This window comes from Aotus nancymaae, unplaced genomic scaffold, assembly GCF_030222135.1.
Source record: "Aotus nancymaae isolate 86718 unplaced genomic scaffold, 86718_ANA_hifiasm-v0.15.2.pri h1tg000002l, whole genome shotgun sequence".
NCBI classification, from domain to species: Eukaryota; Metazoa; Chordata; class Mammalia; order Primates; family Aotidae; genus Aotus; species Aotus nancymaae.
Genome location: NW_026988413.1, coordinates 16,637,579 through 16,662,460, shown reverse-complemented (window position 1 = coordinate 16,662,460; position 24,882 = coordinate 16,637,579). Strand labels below are relative to the sequence as shown.

The following is a 24,882-nucleotide window of genomic DNA, read 5'->3' as shown; positions in this document are numbered from 1 at the left end:
CAGAGGTTGCAGTGAGCCCAGATTGCACCATTGCACTCTAGCCTGGACAACAAGAGGGAAACTTCACCTCAAAAGAGAAAAAAAAAAAAAAAAAAAAGACCTATCTTCTTCAAGAAAGAATATCAAAAAGGGTAATTTTCCTATGGTTTTCTGCTATGAATACCACAGTAGTCAGCTGATCTTATCTCTTGTCAAACATTCTGCACTAGGATCTTAAGGATTCTTTCACTGGCTTACTACCTTTATAATATAGTTACATTTTAACCTTGGAACATAGAATCATTCTGAAGATGCTCTACCATGTCTTATCTTACTGGATCCTATTTAGTCACACCATATGACACCACATCTTCTCTCCATAGGGCAATTTTCTTTTTCTTCTATGGTACCTTTATTTATTTTTCCAGTTAGCCATGTAAGCTTTCTTGGGCTTGGCCTTTAATCTGTAGTATACATCTTTTTCAAGGCTTCTAAAAATGTGTTTTTAAGAATCTCTAGTTAATTAATATTACTCAAACATTTAGTAAAATGTGAGGCACTGTTCCTGTACCAGACATATAAAACTCTACCCCATCCTTAAATCATCTACATTGCAACATAGAACTACTTCATTAAAATATTCTAAGCCCATATTTTCTGTTCCTTTTTCTAAAGATGAATAACATACAATAGATCATTCTGGCTTTCTCCCTTCTGATAAACTGTTTGAATGGTGAATATGTCCTTAAATGATGATTATTATATCCTGATTTATCCACAGGCCTCTCTGCTCACTAACTGAAACTAACCCCAAAACGTATGTGCTGTATATAAAAGAATTATCATTTTATGGATTATCTCTGTTATTAATCAGGTCACAAACATTCATTCATTAAATATTTACACTACGGTAAAATAATATGTATTCCATGTTACAGATGAATAATGATAAGGTTTAGCAGGTTAAGCAATCTTCCCAGCTTCATACCAAGAGGAATTTGAATTAAATTCCTTTGATTTAATCCTTTATTGAATCTAGATCTATTTCCTACAGTAATCAGAAGTAAGGTGGTATTTCCAACAAAAGTTTCAATGAAACCACAAATCCAAGAATGGCCATCTACAGCAGACTCTGAAAACAGAATTTGGTGCTTGCTTCGGTAGCACATATACTAAAATCAGAGTAATACAGAGATTAGCATGGCCTCTCTGCATAAGGATGACATGCAAATTCATGAAGCATTCCATATTTTTTAAAATTAAAAAAATTTAAATAAATTTAGATTCGACCAACACACCCATTTTATAAAAAGAATTGTAGGTTTTGGAAATACAGAGAAAACCACACTCCTAATTTTTAGAAGAACATAAGAATTTAACAGAGGCATAAGATTATCTTTTACTTTTCCAGAAGCCCCCAATTTAAATCAGATCTCCATTACAGAGTTGTCAAACATTTTGGTTTCAGGATCTCTCTCTCTCTGTCTCTCTCTCTCTCAGTGCACGCGCACATGCGCTTGCGTGCACACATATCACACACACCTTTTTTTTTTTTTTTTTTTTGAGATAGGGTCTCACTCTGTAGTCCAGGCAGAAAAGCAGTGCATGACCACAGCTCACACAATCTCAAACTCGTGGGCTCAAGTGATCCTCGTCTCACCCGAGCCTCCCAAGTAACTAAGCCTACAAGCACACACCATCATATCTGGCTAATTTTTAAATTTTTTTATAGAGATACGGTCTTGCTATGTTGGCTCTTCCTGCATTGGCCTCCCAGTGTTGGGATTACAGGTGTTAGCCACCACACTTGGCTCCTTCACACACTTAAAAAGTATGGAGGACCCTAGAAAGCTTTTATCTACGTACTTTATCGCTATCAGTATTTACCACATTAAAAATTATAACCAAGAAATGTTTAAAACTCATTTTAAAATAAAAAAAAACTCATTAACAAAAGTGATCTATTTTTAAATGGAAAAAAAAAAAAAACCAACCACATTTCCAAAACAACAAAAAATGAGAAGGCAAAGTGGGACTGATTGACTGACTGACTGATTGAGAGACAGTCTTGCTCTTGTCATGCAGGCTGGAGTTCACTTCAACCTCTGCCTCCCAGGTTCAAGCAATTCTCCTGCCTCTCAGCCTCCTGATTACAGGGAGGGATTACAGGCGTGTACCACTATGCCCAACTAATATTTGGATTTTTGGTAGAAATGGGATTTCACCATGTTGGCCAGGCTGGTCTTGAACTCTGACCTCAAGTGATCTGCCCACCTTGGACTCCCAAAGTGCTGGGATTACAGGTGTGAGCCACCGCACGCAGCCCCAAAGTGGCTTAAAAAAAAATTTTTTTTTTTTTTTGCCAATTTCTTTAACGTCTGCCTTAACAAAAGAGATCTGGATTCTCGTGCCTTCTGTATTCAATTTGTTGCAATATCATACATCCTATCACTACTATATACTCATAAAAATGAGAATGAAAAGGCAAATAATATCTTAGTAGGATTATAAAAACAATTTTGACCTCAAGGGCCATATTAGGGTTTCAGAAACCTGCAGGCACCCTTTACTATTCCTTCCTACCTCTTACTAATATTTAGTTACATATTTGTGCCCAGATTTTGTTTAAAGTCTGTGTTACAATGTAGATTCCACAAAAGTAGCAACTGTGTCTATTTTTATATGTGGATATGTCCATATTGTCTACACATAGTACCTGGCACATAATCAATTACATAGACATTTATTGAATAATATACTATAATGTGATAGTAATATAAACTACTGTGGTTAAAAGAAGATAAATGGGCAATATCAATCTGGAGGCAAATTTGGAAGGTTTCGTTCGTATTTGATCTGGATCCTAAACAATGAGTAGGATTTTGTTAAGTGTATGTGGGAGCAAGAGTATTTCAGCCACAGTAAACAATCATCAGTGGCATCAAGGTAGAGGATATGTTCATGATACTTCCTGCAATAGTTTGGTATGCTTATAGCATAGGTAAGTAGGAGTTTAGGAGGAGATAAAGATAGTAAGAGGAGACTGAAAAATCTTCAACGGAGTTTGGATTTTATTTTAGAGACAAGAATCAAAATGTCCTGAAACACCCACTGTTTCAGTTCTTCACACTACCATTTATTAGATGGGCTTGGATAAGTTTATTCTAAATCTTATTCTGCTCATACTTCCTTCACAGGGTAATGGTAATAGTTTATGACATAATCACTTCATGTGTCACCTTGTTTACTGTCATGACTCTAGTCAAAATTATCATCCTTTCTCTCTGACCTACTACTACTTACAAAGGCATCCTAACCGGTTTCCCCACTTCTTTTGACCTAACTCCTATTCTGCTCTCATCCATTCTGTAGTCAGAGTGGAATCTGTAAAACACGTAACTGATTCACAACACTCCCCTTGCTTAAACCCTTTAATGTCTCCCCAGTCACTCAGAATAAAACCTAAACTTCTTAGTATAGAGTGCAAGATCTGAAATATCTCATCCTAGCTTACCTCCTGCCTCATCAGGCACTATGCACTCTAGCCATACTCAATAAGCTCAACCACAATTTCAGCAGCAGAGCAGAGCCTTCACACATGCTATTCCTTCTTCCTGGGATACGCTTTGCCCAGCACCTTTCTAAAGTAAGCACAGCTTCTTCTTGAGATAGTTTAAACCTCACTTTTTCAAAAGAGCCTTTCCTCATCACCTTCCTCCCAATCTATATTTGATCCTCATTAAGCTCTCCCATCACCCCATATTTTTTATTTTGACACATATCACAATTCAGAATTCACGTGTGTGTATGTGTTTTTAAAATAATTTGTTAAATGAACAACTGATTGCAGAGACTACATCTAAGCCCAGGACATAGTAATTTTTTAATGTCATTTTTGTTGTTATAAATGGCTTTTGATCTGATTAGACATTATACATTTTAGGATGTCTAATCTGGCAATAATGTTTATGTTAACCAACATGCCAGAGAGGTACTGGAGGCAGGGAATCCCATTAAAACTAAGCTACAATTATAGGCAAGAAGTAATGAGAGTCTGAACTACTGTTGAGGAATACTCTCACAACAAACCTGTAAGGTAGCAAGGAGGAAGCTACAGTTTTGAGAGGAAATTACCATTCCAAAACAGAAAGTTTGAAAACTGTATTATAATTCGGCTACAAGTTTAGACAACCAAATAAATAGGGTGCTAAGAGAAATTGTAGTTCCAACTCCACAAGTAAGTCATCACAATTCCATCACTGGTATGGTGCAAAAGCCCCTATAGTCAATGTAATTATGTCCAGTGGCTAATTAATTGAAAAGGTAAGGGAATCATGAGGAATGGTAAACACAGGCCTTGAACATTTTAATTACTTAAAACTGTAAAATGAACATTCATTCTCTAATCTTTGATACAGGACCAACAATCTTCCTTTAAATATAATTCACATCAATGGAGAACACCAGTTAACCTGATGAGTTGGTTAGGTGGTCGTCAGTTCAGCGAGCTAAAATTACTTTTCCTTTTTGAGTACTATGGCTGCAATGACACAAATTGAACAATAAGTTACAATGTGATGGTCAAATGAGTGGTTTACAAATAGGTATGCACATATACCCGAGGACCTGTAGGAAGACTCTTTGTTGGGGATATAGGTAGGCTACATTATTTAGTTAATGTGTTCATCTAGAAAATTAGAAAAAGTCAGCATTTGATATTTATTTATTTTCTGAGATCCAGGGTTTCACTCTGTGCCCAGGCTGGAGTGCAGTGGTGTGATTACAGCTCACTGCAGGCTCAAACTTTTGGGCTCAAGCAATTCTCCCACCTTGGCCTCCCAAGTAGCAGGGACTACAGGTGCATGCCACCACTTTTGTCTAATTTTTAAAATTTTTTGTAGAGATGGGAGTCTTGCTATGTTGCCTAGGCTAGTCTCGAACTCCCAGGCTCAAGTTATCCTCCCCATCTTGGCATCCCAAAGTGCTGGGATCACAGGTGTGAGCCACCATGCCTGGCCTCAGCATTTAATATTTACATAGGTACCCTAACTTACGGTTAGTATCAGAGATGTGACACATATAGTCAAGAGGTCTGCTGACGACTGGGCATTTCATATGGCAGAACACTTGACAGTGGCACTCTCCTCTTTCATTTGTCTTACTGTGATATACTATGACTCATATACTGATTTAAGTAAATGTATGGATTGGATTATGTTACCAAGTTTTAACTAAACCTTATAGAATGAACAAGTGAATAAAGGAATTCCTACAAACAGATCTCAAACTTCATACTGAAGAAAACATTGTTGCTGCTAGAGAAAAAAAAAATCAAAATTAACACTTTCCTTACCTAGCACAAGCTGTTTGTCATCCATAATACAGGATAAAAACAATGATCTAATCTAGTGGTTCCTAACCAGAAGTAATTTTGCCTCTCAAGACGTTTGGTAATGCCTCACAGAATTTTTGATGTTTCTACTGGGGGGTAATACTGGCATCTTGTGAGTAGAGGCCAGGGAAGCTGCTAAACATCCTACAATGCATAGAATAACCCGCGCGGCCCCCCCAGGCAAGAATTACCCACTTGAAAAACATCAACAGCACCAGTTGAGAAACCCTAACCTAATAATCCCTGACAAGAAACTGGCTGTTTAAAAAATTATCCAAATTACTTAAAATATGAATTTGTACACACTATTATAATGATAACCTTGGCCTAACGATATGTTGTAATTTGAAATATTAGCTAAAGACCAAAAAACACTTCATAATTTCATTTTTAGCTTGGCTTTTTAAAAATTCATGTTAACAAGTTCATATTTTATATATAAAGTATTACCATTTTCTTTAGTGGGACACATATAGCATAAATAAAACAGATTTGTACTGGGGTAATAGCTCACTTTTTTTATGACAGAGCACAAGATTTTTAAGTCTGGAGACTACTAACTCAAATACTGAAGCTAACAGATATCAGTGTATTAATACAAGTGAGTTTATTAAAATTCAGATTTAAAATCCAAACCAAAAGAAAAAAGAAATGAAGAAAAAGAATCTGGTAATGCAATGTTTTATTTTCTAGGGCTACCACAGTCCAGGGTACTAAGCAGATTCAAGACAATATCCAAATTCAAATCATCAGTCGAAATGTGTAAGGAGAGCAACACGAGCTGTCAACTGTGGTTAGTAATCTCAAGAAAACAGATGGTTGTACATTATATGGTAGGAAGCAAGGGGGCTCCAATAGCATGGAAGTTAATGGCATGGACTCTAGATCAATGTCTGGGTCCAAGTCCCAAATCTTCTACTCAAGCAGTGTGCCCTTAGGCAAGCTGCATAACCTTTCTGAACCTACTTCCGCTACAAAATGGGAATTACAGTATCTAACTCTTAGGGTTGGGTGAAGATTTATGGAAGGCATAATGAATAAGAGCACAGATTTTAAAATGAGAATTCCAGCTCTGTCACTTAGCTTTGTAACCTTAGGCAAATTACTTAACCCCCAAGTGTCAGTTTCTTGACATATTCCTATTATTTGAGTGATACAAACTTCATAGATTTGACCAGAGAATCAAATGGAATCCTCAGTGCCTGGCACAAATTAAATAATAAACTGAAATAATAAATGAATTAGATATCCAGTTCATTATATTTAATCATAAAATTAAGTGGTACATTATTACTATACAACTTTTTTGGGGATAATCTCTGTAGTTCCACAATGACTATCTTTCAAACACCTAATGACAGATATTCTTCTGTTAGCCAATAAATATTTACCAAATCCCTACTATGTGCTCAGGCTCATGCTAAGAGTTGAGGATGAGCAAGACTGACACATTCTTGTAGCCCTCAGAGAACTCACATACTCCATCTAGATTTTTTTTTCTAAGCTAAAAATCCTACTCCTTTCACTGTTCTTCAATGATTTAGTAACTTCTTACTCTAAAGTGTACTGACTTCCCAAAATGCTACATATCAGTGTCTCACGAAATGAGTTTTCCATCTTAACCTCAGATTAAAAATCACCTTGGAAGCTTTTACAAATCCAGATGCCAAGGCCTCACCCTCAAAAACCAGAACCTCTGGGTAAAGGACCCAGGTATCTGTACTTTTTGAAGTTCTCCAGGCACTTCTGATGTGCAGCCAAGGTCAAAACCAAAATAAAACACTACTCTAACATCTGTTACCCATACCTGAATGAAAGGAAGCATATTTTAATTATCTATTATGAGAGCAAAATGAGATTATTTTCCACAGTTGCCCAAGATTATTAATGCAGCCTAAGCAACAGTTTTTCAAGAGGCATATCACAATTCTGATTTAAATTAAAAGTATAACTTATTTATTAATGTATTCATGTAACATGCATTTTTTAAAAGACTAATTATATATCATGAACTAAGGATACAAAGTGTCTCTGCCTTCAAAGATTTGAGCTCATAGTACAGTAGAGGTATTAGAGACACCTATACTACAAAGTGGTTACTTCAAATAATCAAGATGTGCCTAAAATACTATGAGAGAACCAAGCAGAGAAGATGATAGGGTGTGGAGTAGAGGGGAAAACAAAAGTACTTAGAGAAAGCTTCTGGAAAAGATAACCAGAACTAAATTCTGAAGGATGAGTAAAAGTTGATGAGTTCAGTGTTCTCCAAAGGAGTCTACAGTCATCCCTCCATATAGGGATTGGTTCCAGGACTTTCTCCTACAATACCATGATCCTTGGATGCTGAAGTCTTTTATATAAAAAGGGAGTGTACTTATAATTTATACTTTCCATATACTTTAAATCATCTCTAGATTTCTTACGACTAATACAATGTAAATGTTACATAAATAGTTGCTATACTATATTATCTTGTATTTGTATTATTGTATTACTTTTTATTGTTTTCCTAATACTTCTGATCCGCAGTTGGTTGAATCCTAGGATGCAGAACTTGTAGATATGGAGGGCCACTGTAAAAGTGGCATTTTGGGTGGGGCAATTCTTTGCTGTGTAGGACTTCTAGTGCATTGTGTTCCTTGATCTGTGGGCATTAAATCCAAATAGCATCCTCCAGTCATGGCGATCAAAATATTTCCAAATGCCTCCCAGCAGGGCAAGTATCACCTCAGAAACCACTGAAAAAAAAAAATTGGGTGGTGGGGAAAAGATGAAGGAAGAGAGCATTCTAGGACAAGGGACAGAAACAACAGGATACAATCATGAAAAATGCAAGGGTTTGATTGGAATTAAACAGCATTTCCCTAAAATGTTTCAGAGAATATTAGCATATACTACACAGAAGCAATGTTCCATAGTCAAGGAAGTTTATAAAATTCTAATTTAGACAAAAGTAAGGCCAGGTGCAGTGGCTCACACCTATAATCCCAGCACTTTGGGAGGCCAAGGCGAGTGGATCATTTGAGGTCAGGAGTTCAAGATGAGCCTGGCCAACATGGTGAAACCCCATCACTATTAAAAATATTTAAAAACAATTATCTAGGTGTGATGGCACGCATCTGTAATCCCAGGTACTTGAAAGGCTGAGGCAAGAGAACTGCTTGAGCCCAGGAGGTGGAGAATGCAGTGAGCTGAGATCATGACACTCCACTCCACCCTGGGTGACAGAGGGAGACTCTGTCTTAAAAAATAAAAATAAAAAAATAAACAAAGGTAAGTTTCTTTACTACAGTTCTTCTCAACCATTACTATGCTAATATCCAATTATGAAACCCCAAAAGAAGAGCTATATATTATTGTACAGGGTATCACTTGCTTGCCAAATCAATTTAGATACTTTTTAGATGAATCCCTTAATATGTGAAATACAGAAATCAAGTAAGATTCAGATGACACGGTATCCCTCATTTGGGCTTAGAAACTCAACAGGTTAGGCAATGAGGAACATTTAAAATTTCCGAAAATTGTAAACTATGGAAACTATCTTTGGGAGAACACTTTGAATATTCAGTATACACAACATAAACTTTAGGAAATACTGTGCTAGAGCATTTAGTACACAGCAAGGATGGCTGATAGACATGGGTAGAGAGGTAGGAAAGAGCAAGATCACAGAGGACCCGAACTATGACATTTTGCGGAGTTCTTATCTGGTTTAGACATTTGTTTTTAAAGTGAAACACAGACCTCCCTGTCTTTACTTTCCCACCCCCAAACGATCCAGGGAACAAAACAATGCATGAGATGATCAAGTCACATAAAATAAAAGCAGTTACACTTTGCTAGAGGAGGGAACTGGTAATTTTTAATTTTATTTTAAATTTATGTTGGGAACCAGTTCCTTTGTAAGAATAAATGTTGAACATAAGATATAAAAGGTTAAAGCTAAAGGCAGCTAAGCAGAACAAAATTAAAAATCAATCATGAAACAGGAATCGATTTGATGTCTAACTTCACTATAAGCCTCACCTATCTCCTGCCTGGATGGAGTCTTCATCCTGACTGAATGACTGGCTTGGCCCAAAATGGCAGAAAGGGAGAAAAGAAGGCATTAAAAACAGAGGAGTGATGTATTCCCAGGGTAGAGAACACAACAGATTTGGTGAATGAGCTTTCTGAGACAAGATGTCTGAGAAAAAGGTTATGCCTACTTAGGCTTATTCTCCCTGCTGTTCCCCATAACATTCTTAAGCAAACAGCAGGCTCAAATAGAAGTACTCAAACACAACAAGGATGAGTAATAAAAAGAAAGAATCCATCAAAGGGCCTATGAAGAGAAATGTTAACACCCCCACCCTCCTATACCACCAATAAAACAGGGAGCAGTGGATGAGAGAAGAAACATAATAGGCAAAGGCAGATGAAATAAATACCAGAAATCAGTCAAGGAAACAAAAGAACTGTCTGATATATCCCCATCTACCATTATCAAATGCATTTTAGGGGAAAAAATGACTCTGAGAAAACTAAATTGAAGAACAGATGAAATGGGAGATGAGGCAGCAGGCAGTGGCTCACTCCTGTAATCCCAGCACTTTGGGAGGCTGAGACAGACAGATCACTAGAGTTCAGGAATTTGAGACCAGCCTGGCCAACATGATGAAGCCCTGTCTCTACAAAAAAATACATAAAATTAGTCAGGTGTGGTGGCACACATCTGTAGTCTCAGCTAATTAAGAGGCTGAGATGGGAGGATGGCTTGACCCCAGGAGGCAGAGGTTGCAGTGAGCCAAGATCACACCCCACTGCACTCCAGCCTGGATAACAGAGCCAGATACTACTCCAAAAAAAGGAAAAATAATAAGGAAATGAAAAGTGAGTTAGCAGGGTTCAAGAAAGACATGGAAGGTAATAAAAAGACCACTTCAGAGATGAAGGAAACAGAAAGAAGTGGCTGAAGAAGAAAAAAGGAAGTCATTCTTCAGAAAAAACAGAACTACTTGATAGGAAAATCCAGCTAATGAAAAGATCAATAAAACAGCAGAATTAGAAATCAAGGAGTCAGGGTTTTAAAGAATTAAAGGTGAATATTAATCCCATTCAAACATGTAACTCTGAGACTTAAGAATAAAATAAAAAATAAATGTATTTTCTTTTAATTGAAAAGGTTTATTATTTCCCATATGAAGAGATGAAAAAAAATTTTTGTAAGGTAGCTGAGGAAATGGAGGTATAAGTGGATTGATTTTCTTATCTTTATTAGCAAGGAGTTAAAATAATTGCGGTTATTTTCACAAATCAAGAAAAGGAGGCTTTCAGATATTAAATATTTGAAGAATAAGATTTATAAACCACCAAAAACTATTAAATGGGAAACAAATACACACACATGCACGCGTAAGAGACAAAACAAAGCACCCAAAGAAAAATATAATTAATAATATGGGAGAACTGCCTTATCAACAAAATATAAATGAGATAAACTCATCTATTAAGAAAGAAAGAAAGAAACAAACAAACAAACTGGGCTCACAAACCAAAGCCCTGAATAAATGCTGTATATAACATCTACATCTAAAACTCACTCAGAAAGGTAGAAAGTAGGGGCCGGGCGTGGTGGCTCATGCCTGTAATCCCAGCACTTTGGGAGGCCGAGGCGGGTGGATCACGAGGTCAAGAGATCGAGACCATCCTGGTCAACATGGTGAAACCCTGTCTCTACTAAAAATACAAAAAATTAGCTGGGCATGGTGGCGCACGCCTGTAATCCCAACTACTCGGGAGGCTGAGGCAGGAGAATTGCCTGAACCCAGGAGGCAGAGGTTGCAGTGAGCCGAGATCGCGCCACTGCACTCCAGCCTGGGTAACAAGAGCGAAACTCCATCTCAAAAAAAAAGAAAGTAAAAGAATGGGCCCAGAGGCCAGGCATGGTGGCTCACGTCTGTAATCCTAGCACTTTAGGAGGCCAAGGTGGGTGGATCATGAAGTCAGGAGATAGAGACCATCCTGGCCAACATGGTGAAACCCTGTCTCTACTAAAAACACAAAAATTAGCTGGGCATGGTGGCACATGCCTGTAATCCTAGCTACTCGGGAGGCTGAGACAGGAGAATAGCTTGAGTCAGGGAGTTGGAAGTTGCAGTAAGCTGAGATCACGCCACTGCACTCCAGTCTGACAACACACACACACACACACAAAAAAAAAAAAAAGAAAAGAAAAGAATAGGCCCAGAGATTATTTAAAGCCTAATGAACTTAGTTTCAAGAAACATATTCTTTGGTCTGTATAAAAACTGGCCAAAATCACAGAAAAATCTGGAAAGTGAATCAGCTCTAACAACACTAATGTATAATTTTGATACCAAAACTATGGCACAGCTCAGACAGCTACAGACTAAGCTCACTTATGAATACAGCTGTAAAATTCCTAAATAAAAACCTGTATTAGGCAAACCTAATTCAACAATCAATTAAAAGAATATACACTGTGATAAAATGTAGCCAGTCACACAAGAATTGCCTACTCAAAACTAGGAAGTCTACCAATACAATTACTTGCATGAATAGATCAATGTAGGAAAAAAACATGATTACCTCAATAAATGTAGGAAAAAAAAATCTGACAAAATTTAATGCCCATTTACGATTTTAAAAAATACCCAACTGTTAGCAAACTAGAAATGGAACAAACATTCTTAAACTGCATATAGGTTATCTACAAGAAGTCTTTAAGTCACCAAGCATAATAGAAGCATTCTCACTAAAGACAGGAGAAATAAAGATGCCTGTTATCATTACAATTATCAAATATTATAATGGAGGCACTAGCCAGTGCTTTAGAATAAGTGGGGGCAAGGGGGAGACAAAGATAGGAAAATAAAGAGATAAAACAATCATTATTTTTATTTATGAGTGTTACTTAATAATCCAAGACAATCCATTGATAAACTTTAGTAGTAGTAAATGTTCTGTAACAATCAGATATAACATCCATGTACTAAAGAGTCAACAGATTTCCTATATATCATCAACAAGAAATCTTTTAAAATTTTAATTGATACATAATAATTGTACATATTTACAGATGTGTAATGTCAGTGATCAGATTAGGGTAATTAACACAGACACCACCTCAAACATTTGTCACTTTTTTGTGTAATGTACACATAGTGATGTGTAATGTACAGTGATCAGATCAGGGTAATTAACACAGACACTATCTCAAATATTTGTCATTTCTTTGTGTTGGAAACATTCAATATCCTCCTCCTACCTTTATGAAACTATATATTATTAACTATAGTCATCCTATACTACTACAGAACTCTAGAACTTATTCTTCCTATCAGCTGTAATTTTGTATCCATTAACAAATCTCCCCAGGGCTTCCACTCTACCCCTACTATTCCCAGCTCCAAGGTCCTCTGTTCTGCTTTTTACTTCTATGAAATCAACTCTTTTTAGCTTCCACATAAGAGTGAGAACATGAGGGTTTATCTTTCTTTTGCTGGCTTATTTCACTTACCATGATGTCCTCCAGTTCCAATCATGTTGCTGCAAATGACAGGATTTTTTCTTTTTATGGCTGAATAGCATCCCATTGCATATATAACTACACTTTGTTTATCCATTCTTCTGTTGCTGAACACCTAAGCTGATTCCATATCTAGGCTACTGTGAATAGTGTGCTGCAATAAACATGGAGATGCAGATGTCTCTTCAATGTACTGACTTACTTTCCTTTGGATAAACAGCCAGTAGTGGGATTGCTAGATCACAGGTAACTCTATTTGTAGTTTTCTTCTTATTATTTTTTATTTCTTGTTTTACCCTTTGTAACCTTTGTAACTATTTGTAGTTTTCCGAGGAACCTCCATACTATTCTCCATAGTGGCAATACTAGTTTACATTCCCATTAAAAGCATGTAAGAATTCTCTTTTCTCTGTATATTCACTAGCATTTTTAATTTTTTGTCTCTTTTATAACAGCCATCCTAACACGGGTGAGATGATACCTCACTGTGGTTCTGATTTGCATTCCCCCAAGTTTTCTTCTAATAGTTTTATAACAGCCATCCTAACTGGGGTCAGATGATACTAAACTGTGGTTTCATTTTGTAGTTTTGGGTCTTACAGGTAGGTCTTTGATCCATTTTGAGTTGATTTTTGTATAGGGTGAGAGGTGGGGGTCTAGTTTCATTCTTCTGCATATGAATATCCAGTAAAAAATATATTTTTTTCTAAACATCGCATTCACAATAACACAAAAAGATTCTCAGAAATAAAACCAACCCTCCATATCCAAAAGGATGAGAACATTATGTAGAAAACCACAAACCTTTAAGGAAAAAAAAAAGAGACAGCATAGTGGCTCACGCCTGTGGGTGGATCCACCTGAGGTCCAGAGTTCTAGACCAGCCTGGCCAACATGGTAAAACCCCATTTTTACTAAAAATACAAACAAGTAGGCCGGGCGTGGTGGCTTATGCCTATAATCCCAGCACTTTGGGAGGCCAAGCCGGGTAGATCACCTGAGGTCAGGAGTTTGAGGCCAGCCTGACCAATATGGTGAAACTCTGTCTCTACTAAAAATACAAAAATGAGCCAGACATGGTGGCTTGCACCTACAGTCCTGGCTACTCAGAAGGCTGAGAGGAGAACTGCTTGAACCTGAGAGGCAGAGGTTGCAGTGAGCCAAGATTGTGCCACTGCACTCCAGCCTGGTGACAGAGTAAGATTGTCTCAAAAAAAAAAAAGAGACCTAAATAAATGAAGATAAAAACCATGTTCATGAATTGGAAAACTCAATATTGTGATTATAAATCTCTAATATATATGTCTCTATATTAAAATATAAACTTAATACAATCACAATGAAAATCCCAATACTACTTTTTACAGAACTTCACAACCTGATCCTTTTTTTTTTAAACCAAATACCTAGACTTCAAGGACACTGACAATCTAATTCTAATGGTCACATAGAAGAATAAATGAGCATATATTTGCACAAAACAAATAAAGAGAAGAGAATGGCATTTATCAAAACCAAAGATATAAGGTAGTAATGCGGACTTGATGTTGTTATAGAGAGAAAGGTTAAGAAATACACCAGACGTTGGTCCATGGCAATCTGGGAGAAATGAGAGCTTGCTTTATAAATAAGTGAGAAAAAGACTATGCACATATGTACAAATGGTGTTGGGAAAATAATATCTCCCCCAAGATATCTTCATATAACAAATACTGATTAAATACCTAAACAAAATTTTTTGTAATTTTAAATTTATCAGAAGACAATATAGAGAATATCCTTTTTAACTGTGGATAGGAAAGGTTTCTTAAAAAAAAAAAAAAGGGAAAAGACTGCTAAATCTGACCACATAAACAGCAATAATAATAAACTTCTTTATAAGGAAAGGCTAGGTCAGGAACAGTGTCTCATGTCTGTAATCCCAGGACTTTGGGAGGCCAGTGCAGGAGGATCACTTGAAGCCAGGAGTTTGAGACCAGCCTGGGCAACATAGCAAGACTCCATCTCTACAAATTTTTTTTTTTTCAAATTAGTTGGGCACAGTGGTGTGCACTTGTCCCAGCTATTTAGGAGGCTGAGGCTGGAAGATTGCTTGAGCCCAGGAGGCTGCAGTGAGCTATCATTACACTACTGCACTCCAGCCTGGGCCTCAACAGAGTGGGAGGCCTGTCTCTGAATGAATGAATGAATGAATGACTAGAAGGAAATGCTTGACCTATAATGGATAAAGAAGACTATCCATAAGAGAACACCTGAAAATAAGTTTTAAAAACAAATAGGATAGTCTACAAATGGCAAAAGATATCTACAAACAATTTAAGAAAAAACCCAAAGGCTAATAAATATATGAAAACATACTCAACCTCACTAGTCATCAGAGATGAAAATTAAAGATAAATTTTTCCTTTTTATTATAAAACTATGTACAGAAGAGTTTGCAAAACATCATTCCATTAAAGAGTAACTGTAAAGTAAACCCTATATAACCACATCCCAAGGTAAGAAACAGCACTGCCAATTATCTTAAAAGCCTCCCATTTGTCCTTCCTCAATCACATCCACTTTCTCTCCTCTCTCAGGTAGTCACTATCACTCACTTTTGTGATCATTAGTCCCTTGATTTTTGTTATAATCCCAGTATCTCTACTTATAATTCTACTACCTATATTTGTATTCCTATACAGCTAACTGCATTTGTTTTTAAACTGTTTATGAATAGAATCATGTTGTATATAATCTTTTGTGACTTGGTTCTAATGCATGACTAATATATTTGTGAGATTCATACATATTGATGCAGGAGCTGTCTGTAGTTTGGTTTTTTCCTTAGCTATTTGAACTAGATTTTTGTTCCGCAAGTAAATACATAATGATACCTACTGCACTACTGATGAACATTTGAACTTTCGCTCTCAGGGTTAAAATGAATAATGCTGTTATAAGAATTCTTATATATATATGCTTCCTACTTTACATATTCACACGTTTCTCTAAGTCTAAGGCAATGGCTGACTCTCAAATTATGATTTCTGGACAAGCAGCATCAACATCCAACCCCGTCTCCCCCACCGGAACTTGTTAAAAATGCAATGCAAACCATCAGGCTCTACCCCATTCCTACTTAACCAGAAACTCTAGAGGTGGACCCAACAGTCAGGTTTAACAAGACCTCCAGATGATTCTGACGCACACTCAAGAACCACTATTCTAGGGTAAATGCCTAAGAGTGAGTGGTATTACTTGTTATAGAATATCCTATTATTTTCCAAAGAATTTTCCCCCAATTTACATTCCCATTCATCAGTGGAAGAAAGTTCAGACTGCTCCATAGCTTCACCAACGCTTGATATTGTCAGGTGTTTTCATTTCTGCCAATCTACTTTATATGAAATAGTATCTCATTGTTGTTTTAATTTCTATTCCCCTAGTTGTTAACAAGATTAAGGATCATTTCATATGTTTCTTAATCATTTACATTTCTTTTTTTTTTTTTAATTCAAATGCCTGCTCAGGTTTTTTGTCCTTTTTTCAATTTGGTGTTGTCTTAGTAATCCATAGGAATTCTTTATGTTTATTTTTCATACTAGTTCATTCTTTATATGTTGTAGTAGGTAGCCTCTAAAATGGCTCCCAGTGATCCTCACCTCCTGGTATTCGTGACTTGTATAATCTCCTCCCCTTGAATGTGAGCTTGAGCTACTGGCTTGCTTCTAACAAAAAGAATATGGCAGAAGTGATAGGATGCCACTTCCAAGACTAAAATACTGTGTTTTCCATCTTGGGTGTTCTCTCTTATTCTCTTCTAGAAAGCCAACTACCGGCTATGAGGTGACCCTATGAAGAGGCCCATTTAAATAAATTTGAAAGTGGATCTTCTGAGGCCTGCTACATCCACATGAGGGAGCACAAAGCAAGTCAGGCCTTCAAAGGACTGCAGCCCTTGATTGATGACAGCCTCAAGGCACTAAGCCAGAACCATCCAACTAAACCACTCTCAGATTCCTGACCCACAGAACTGTGAGATAAATGTTATTTCAAACTGCCAAGTCTTAGATAATTACACAAGAGATAACAGTGTGTGTTACAAATATCTTCTATTCCTTGCCTTGTCTTTTCAGTGTCTTAATGGGGCTTAATGAATAGAAGTTTCTGTTTTCAATGTAGTCAAATTTGTCCATTTTTTATGGCTAGTGTTTTCAGTCTTAAGAAATCCTTCCCTGCCTTGAGCTCATAAAATTATGCTCCTTTATTTTTCTAACAGCTTTCATGGTTTGCCCTTTTGTATTTAATCTTTAACCTGTAAGAAATTGATTTTTATGCGTAACAGGTGGGAGGTCTAGCTTCATTTATTTAAGATGATGGGCAATTATTCCAGTAAGTGTATCCTTTCCCAACTAATTTGCCATACAGCAGGTGTCCATCCAGCTACCCCCATGTAAGAATATAAAATTCATTCACATTATTTAGTGCCATTTTGTTATTTATCTCCCCTTTTGTTGTTGTTGTTTGGTTTTTTTTAAAGACCGAGTCTTGCTCTGTGACCCAGGCTAGAATGCAATGACACAATCTCAGTTCACTGCAACCTCTACCTCCCGGGTTTCAGTGATGCTCGGGCTTCAACCTCCTGAGTACCTGGGATTACAGGCATGCACCACCACACCCGGCTAATTTTGGTATTTTTAGTATAGACGGGGTTTCACCATGTTGGCCAGGTTGGTCTCAAACTTCTGGCCTTAAGTTAAGAACAGCCCACCTGGCCTCTCAAAGTGCTGAGATTACAGGCATGAGCCACCCCACCCAATCCCCTTTTCTAAGTCCCTCAGAAACTCCACAGGCTATACCTAAGAACCATGCCTGTGAGACTCAAGGTTATCCATCCTCCCTCTCTCCTCAGTCAGGTAACTGCTCCTTGAACATCACTCAGCAGTAGATTCTCCTCTCCCTTTCTAACAAAGCCATAGTCCACCGACACCATATTAAAGATCTACTATAAACAAAGCCTGTCTATTTCTAAGCTCCCTATTGTTAAAAGAAATTAACGGAAACAAACAAAAGTTTGTATGAAAAAACATGATCAAGAAAAATTTTAAATACAAGTATCAGATAATAAAATTAGTTGTAAGTTTGTTTGTTGGTACTCCCAGTACTTACCAATATTTCATGATGTGCTCTATTCAAAACCCTAGATATCACTACACGTGGATTTGAATGTGAGATTTGGGTACAGAACCAGATCTCACATTCACCAAGGTAATAACCAGGAATGAGCTGTGCCTACCATATAGCATTCAAAATTTGTTGAGTGGAAAAAGGAATTAAAAGAAGTCTTCCCACCTTATTGTTTTTAAAGTGTATTTTGGCTATTCTAGCCTCTTTAAACTTCCACAGAAATTGTTGAATCAGGTTGTTAGGTTCCATAGAAAAACCTACTGGAATCTGCATTTGAATTTCAATAAATCCACTATCAATTTGAGAAATACTAACATTTTTAACATAGTTTTTCAATCCACACACTCAGTACATGGTGTGTACGATTTATTTAGATGGTCTGTCTCTAAATAAGGTTTAATAACTGTTTACAAAGATTTTGTACATCTTAAGTATTTAAAATTCAGTTTAAGTATCTCCTTTCCTAGGAAATCTGTCTTCCATTCCCTAAAAGCATATTGAATTAATGTGCTCCTTTTCTGTGATTCTTCTGCATCTGGGGCACTTTCATCACAGTACACTGTCCTTAATTCTTGATTTATTTGTCTGCTTCTACCACTAAACTGTAAGCTCCTTGAAGACAGACTATCATTCATTTCTATTATCCCAGTGCCTAGCATACAACTCAGCACAAAGGAGCTAAATATTTATTTTTTATGTTTAAAAGGAATGAGTGAATTTATCCAATGACTATAAAGTATAAACTGTCATAATTATAAGGAAAAGGACACTATTTATTGAGCACAGGCATGCTTCATTTTATTGTGCTTTGTTTTATTGCTCTTAGCAGATAATGGTTTTTGCTTGTTTTTTACAAACTGAAGGGTGGTGGCAATCCTGCATCGAGCAAGTCTGCTGGCACCATTTTTCCAACAGCATATGCTCACTTCATGTCTCTGTCACATTTCAGTAATTCTCACAGTATTTCAAACTTTTGCATTATTATGATGTCTATTTTGGTGTTCTATGATCTTCTATGTTACTATTATAATTGTTTTGGGGTGCCACAAACCACACCCATATAAGGCAGTGAACATATTCAATAAATGTTGTGTGCATTCTCACTGCTCCCCTGACTGGTTGTTCCCCTACCCCTTCTTAGGTCTCCTATTCCCTCAGACAAAATATTGGAATTAGGCCAATTAATAACCCTACAATGACTTCTAAGTGTTGAAGTGAAACCAAGAGTCACATGTCTCTCTCTTGAAATCAAAAGATAGAAAGGATAAAGCTTAGTGAAGAAGGCATGTTGAAAGCTAGGCCTCTTATACCAAACAGTCAGATTGTAAAATTCAAAGGCAGAGTTTCTGAAGAAAACTACAAGTACTACTCCAGTGAATAGGTGAATTATAAGAAACCAAAACAGGCCAGGCACTGTGGCTCATGCCTGTAATCCCAGCACTTTGGGAAGCCAAGGTGGGAGGACTGCTTGAGGCCAAGAGTTTGAGACCAGCCTGGCCAACACAGTGAGACCCTCTCTCCAAGAATTAAAAAAAAAAAAAAAGTTTAAGAAAAGCAAGCAAGCAAGCAAAACAACCTAATTGCTAATATGGAGAAAGTTTTAGTGATCTGGATAGAATATCAAACCAGCCACAACATTTCCCTAAGTCAATGCTTGGCTTCAAAGCTTCAAAGGGCAGGCTCCTGTTAGAGCCTAATGCAGCTGGTGACTTTAAGTTGAAGCCAATGCTCATTTATCATTCCAAAACTTCTAGGGCTCTTTGCGATTCTTCAAAATTTACTGTCTGTGTTCTGTAAACCGAACAATGAAACCTGGATGACAGCACATTCTTTTACAGCATGGTTTACTGAATATTTTAAGCCCACTGTTGAGACCCACTGCTCAGTAGCAAAAAAAGATTCCTTCCAAACATTAATACTCATTGACAATGTACCTGGTCACCCAAGAGCTCTGATAGAGATGTACAGGAAGATTAATGTTTTCTCACCTGCTAACACAATCTTGCAACCCATGGATCAAGAACTAATTTTGACTTTCAACACTTCTTATTTAAGAAGTACCTTTCATTAGGCTAGAGCAGCCACAGATGTCCGGGCAACATTAATTGAAAGCCTTCTGCAAATAATTAATCTTCTCAATGCCATTAAGAACATTTGTGATTCATGGGAGGAGGTCAAACTGGCAACATTAACAGGAGTTTGGAAGAAATTGATTCTAACCCTCATGGATGACTTTGAGGAGTTCAAAACTTCAATGAAGAAACTGCATGTGTGGTAGAAACAGCAAAAGAACTACAGTTAGAAGTGGAGCCTAAAGATGTGACTGAATTGCTACAATATCATGATAAAATCTGAACAAATGAGAAGTTGCTTCTCATGGATGAGTAAAGAAAGTGGTTTCTTGACATGAACTCTACTCTTGCTGAAGATGCTGTGAGCAAGCACTGTTAAAATGACAGCAAAGGATTTAGAATATTACATAAAATTAGTTGATGAAGCACTGGCAGACTTGAGAGGACTGATGCCAATTTTGAAAGTAGTCCTACTGTGGTTCAAATGCTATCAGACAGCATCGCCTGGTACAGAGAAATCTTTTGTGAAGTCAATGAATGCAGCAAACTTCACTGTTGTCTTAAGAAACTGCCACAGCCATACTATCCTTCAGTAATCATCACTTATGAGCCAGTAGCCATCAACATCAAGGCAAGACTGTCCATAGCAAAACAATTATGACTCACTGAAAGATCAAATGATCATGAATTTCCCAGTAGATCTAGAAGTTTAATGAAACTCCAGCTCAATGCTTTTTTCAAATCAATAATCTTTCATAGGTGGTGGGTATTTCTTTTTTGGGCAATGGGGGGCATCAAGAACCTTCATATCTAAGAACATCTGATTCTCTCACTTTATTTATTTATTTATTTATTTATTAACCACCTATTCCAGGAAAGATTCTCTCACTTTCAATGGTCTAAGACATACCAAATTGTGGAATTTGATCAATCAAAAATTTTTAATCATCCAGTTCAAGGCATTTTCTAACTTCCACTGTGATTTCTTCTTTGATGCATGGATTATTTTTCTTTTTTTTCTTTTTGTGACAAAGTCTTGCTCTGTCACCAAGCTGGACTGCAGTGGTGCAATCTCAGCTCACTGCAACCTCTGCCGCCTGGGTTCAAGCAATTCCCTTGCCTTAGCCTCCCACGTAGCTGGGACTACAGGTGTGTGCCACCATGCCCAGCTAATTTTAGTGTGTGTGTGTGTATTTTAGTAGAAACAGGGTCTCACCACTGTTGGCCAGGATGATCTCAATCTCCTGACCTCATGATCTGCCCACCCTGGCCTTCCAAAGTGCTGGGCTTACAGGCATAAGCCACCTTGCCCAGCCTTTTTTTTTTTCTGACGGAGTCTTGCTCTGTCTCCCAGGCTGGAGTGCAATGGTGCGATCTTGGCTCACTGGAACCTCGGCCTCCCTGGTTCAAGCGATTCTTCTGCCTCAGCCTTCCGAGTAGCTGGGACTACAGGCACGCACCAGCAAGCCCAGCCAATTTTTATGTTTTTGATAGAGACGCGTTTTACCATGCTGGCCAGCCTGGTCTTGAACTCCAGACCTCGTGATCTGCCCACCTCAGCCTCCCAAAGTGCTGGGATTATACGCATTAACTACCACGCCTGGAAGAATTATTTCAAAGTATTAACAGTTGCTCAATTTCTAACATATGAAGCTTTAAAAATTATTAATAGAGATTTTTAATAAAGATGCATTATAGACAGAAAAAAGGCTTTTTTGATTTCAATTCTTTGAAATTTGTTGAAACTTGCTTTACAACCTATTATAAAATCCCCCCCACCCCAAAATCCTACATGCTTGAAAATAATGTGTAGCCTGCCACTGCTGGATAGAATGGATTCTATACACCCACTGGGTTAAACTTGTTCATTGTGTTATACAAGTATTTTATATCCTAACTTACCTAACTGCTTCTTATATCAGTTACTTAGCTGTTTAAAAATACCTCATTAAGACTGGATTTGTCTATTTCTTCTAGTTTCATTAACTTTTGCTATAAATATTCTAAGGCTATTTTTAGGCTACACTATATTATTAAGACTATTAAATCTTCACAGTGATATGGTTCATTTTATCATTTGAGGTGACTCTTCTGCCAATGCTTTTTGCCTTACTGTCTACCTTTGATATTAACTGTATCATATTGTCTGTTAGAATATTCATGACATGTCTTATTGTGATGATTTTGATCTTCTTTATTCTTAGGTTTCAGATATGTTTCTTATAAATTCCATATAATTGAGTTTTTTTGGAAATTCAGTGTAACAATGTTTGGCTTTTAACTGAATAATGTAATTCATTTTGTTTTTAATGTAGCTAGTGATATGTTTAGATTTAAATCTACCCATCTTACTTTGTGCTATTTGTCCTACTGGTTCTTTCCTTTCTTCACTTCTTTGGGATTAATTTTTATTAATCATTTGTTCTCTTCTGTGGGTTTAGAAAAGTCTGGTTTCTACATTTTTAGAAGATAACCTAGAAATTAAAACATGTAATTTATCAAAGTCAAGTCAATTAATACTTCCTACCTTTCTCCCTGATGATACAAAGATCTTAGAACACTGCTTTCATATATGAATACTTGTCATCTATTTTATTTTTTTGAGACAGGTTCTCACTCTGTCACCCAGGCTGGTGTTCAGTGGCATGACCAAGGATCACTGCAGCCTCAACCGCCTGGGCTCAAGAGATCCTTCCACCTCAGCCACCTGAGTAGCTGGGGCTATGGACATGAACTACCACCCCAGCTATTTTTTATATTATTTGTAGAGGTGGGGTTTCACTATGTTGCCCAGATTGGTCTCAAACTCCTGGGTTCAAGCAATCGGCCCGCCTTGGCCTCTCAAAGTACCATGTCCAGCTTCCTGTCACATATTTCAATTTAGCTCTTACTACTATTTTATACAGTCAATGTATCTTTCAATACATCCACATATTTGCCACTCTCTTTGCTCTTCATTCCATTTTGCACCTCAGACTTTTATCTGAAATCTTTCTGCCTTAATATACTTCATAATTTCCTTTAGAAAGACCTGATGGAGTCTGTTCAACTAAGTATTTATTTTACCCTCATTCTTGAGGGATATTTTTTGCTAATTATAGAATTCTAGATTGGCAGTTTTTTTGAGAAGTCTATGATTTTCAGTTGAAAAGTCAACCATCAGTCCATAGTTGCTTCTTTGAAAAACATCTTTTTTGTGTCTGGCTACTTTTAAGATTTTTCTCCTTGTATTTGGGTTTATGCAGTTTTCCTATGATTTGTCTGGGTATAGATTTCTATTTATATTGCTAGAAATTCATTAAGCTTCTTAAATCAATCAACTGGTTTCTCACTGATTTTCAGCCAGAAATGTCTTTTCAAATATTACCTCTGTACCATTCTCTTTCTCCTCTCTTTCCAGAGCTCTGATTAAATAAATTAGATCTCATTCTAACTTCCATGTCTCTTTACCTCTCTTTACTATTTCCTATCTTTTTGATTCTCAGTGCTACATTCTAAATGGTTTATTCTGTCTTGTCTTCAAGGTCATTAACTCTTTCTTCACTAGGTATAATCTGTTAAACCTTTCTTTTAGGTATATTTGGTAGAGTATTAACTTCTGAAATTTCTATTTTTTTTTTTTTTTTTTTTTTTGCAACTCTATTAAGTTGTTCTTCCCCTCCCCTCCTTTTTGTCTTTTTTGAGACAGTTTCTCATTCTGTTGCCTAGGCTGGAGTGCAGTGTGGCGCAATCATAGATCACTGCAGCCTGAAACTCTTGCATTCAAGCTGGTCCCAAATTCCTGGCCTCAAGTGCCCCTCCTACCAAAGTGTTGGGATTACAGGCATGAACCAAATTCACACGTGTGTGTACGTGTGTGTGTGTGTGTGTGTGTGTGTGTGTGTGTGTATGACAGAGTTTCACTCCTGTAGCCCAGGCTGGAGTGCAGTGGTGCCATCTCGGCTCACTGCAACCTCTGCCTCCCAGGTTCAAGTGATTCTCCTTCCTTAGCCTGCTGAGGAGCTAAGCCTCCTAAGGAGCTGGGACTACAGGCACGTGTCACCACATCCAGCTAATGTTTGTATTTATAGTAGAGATGAGGTTTCACCATGTTGGCCAGGCTGGTCTTGAACTCCTGACCTCAGGTGATCCACCCGCCTTGGCCTCCCAAAGTGTGGGATTACAGATGTGAGCCACTGCGCACAGCCAGTCCTAAGTCACTTTTTATGAGTCTTTGGTTCTTCAAGTTTGACCCAGTTCTTAAACGTAATAGTAATTGTTTTAAATCCATCTGATATTTGCACCATTTGAAGATTTTATAGATCTATTTCTGCTCTCTTATTCACACTGCCAACTGGATGCATGCTTAGTTATGTTTTCTCTTTGAAAACTTACTTTTAGGTATATATACATAAAGAAAACTACACAAATTTTAATTACATTGCTCAAAGAATTCTACACATATATTACATATTATATAATACATATCTCTCAGGTAATTTTATTTTTACTATGCTTGATTACTTGTGACAATGTATAATGTTCACTGTCCTTGAAAAATTACTGGTAACAATTTCCTAGAATAAAGGGCCTTTCTCCACAGATGATTTGCCTTTCTGTCTGCCAGGCCGTGGAAGTAACACTAGTCTGAAACCAGTAACCATGATAAATGACTAGTGGGTCATTTATCATGGAGGGTTCCTGGACCACCCAGACAGAGCAAACCTGCAACGCAAATCACTGTGAAGGCTAAAACT

At 37.2% G+C, this 24,882-nt stretch overlaps 1 protein-coding gene, 1 non-coding gene and 1 pseudogene across 5 annotated transcripts in view; 1 reads left to right on the top strand and 2 right to left on the bottom strand.

Annotated features, from left to right (window-relative positions):
• BRAF (B-Raf proto-oncogene, serine/threonine kinase) overlaps positions 1–24,882 on the bottom strand; it is a 201,031-nt gene that overhangs the window by 158,883 nt on the left and 17,266 nt on the right. The gene's annotated exons all lie outside the window — the stretch shown is intronic.
• The window catches only part of LOC105713634 (aldo-keto reductase family 1 member A1-like), a 51,722-nt pseudogene that overhangs the window by 9,758 nt on the left and 17,082 nt on the right, over positions 1–24,882 (bottom strand).
• Positions 1,128–1,233, top strand: LOC135274300 (U6 spliceosomal RNA). Its single transcript, XR_010342154.1, has one exon. It is a non-coding gene; the product is annotated as a U6 spliceosomal RNA (small nuclear RNA).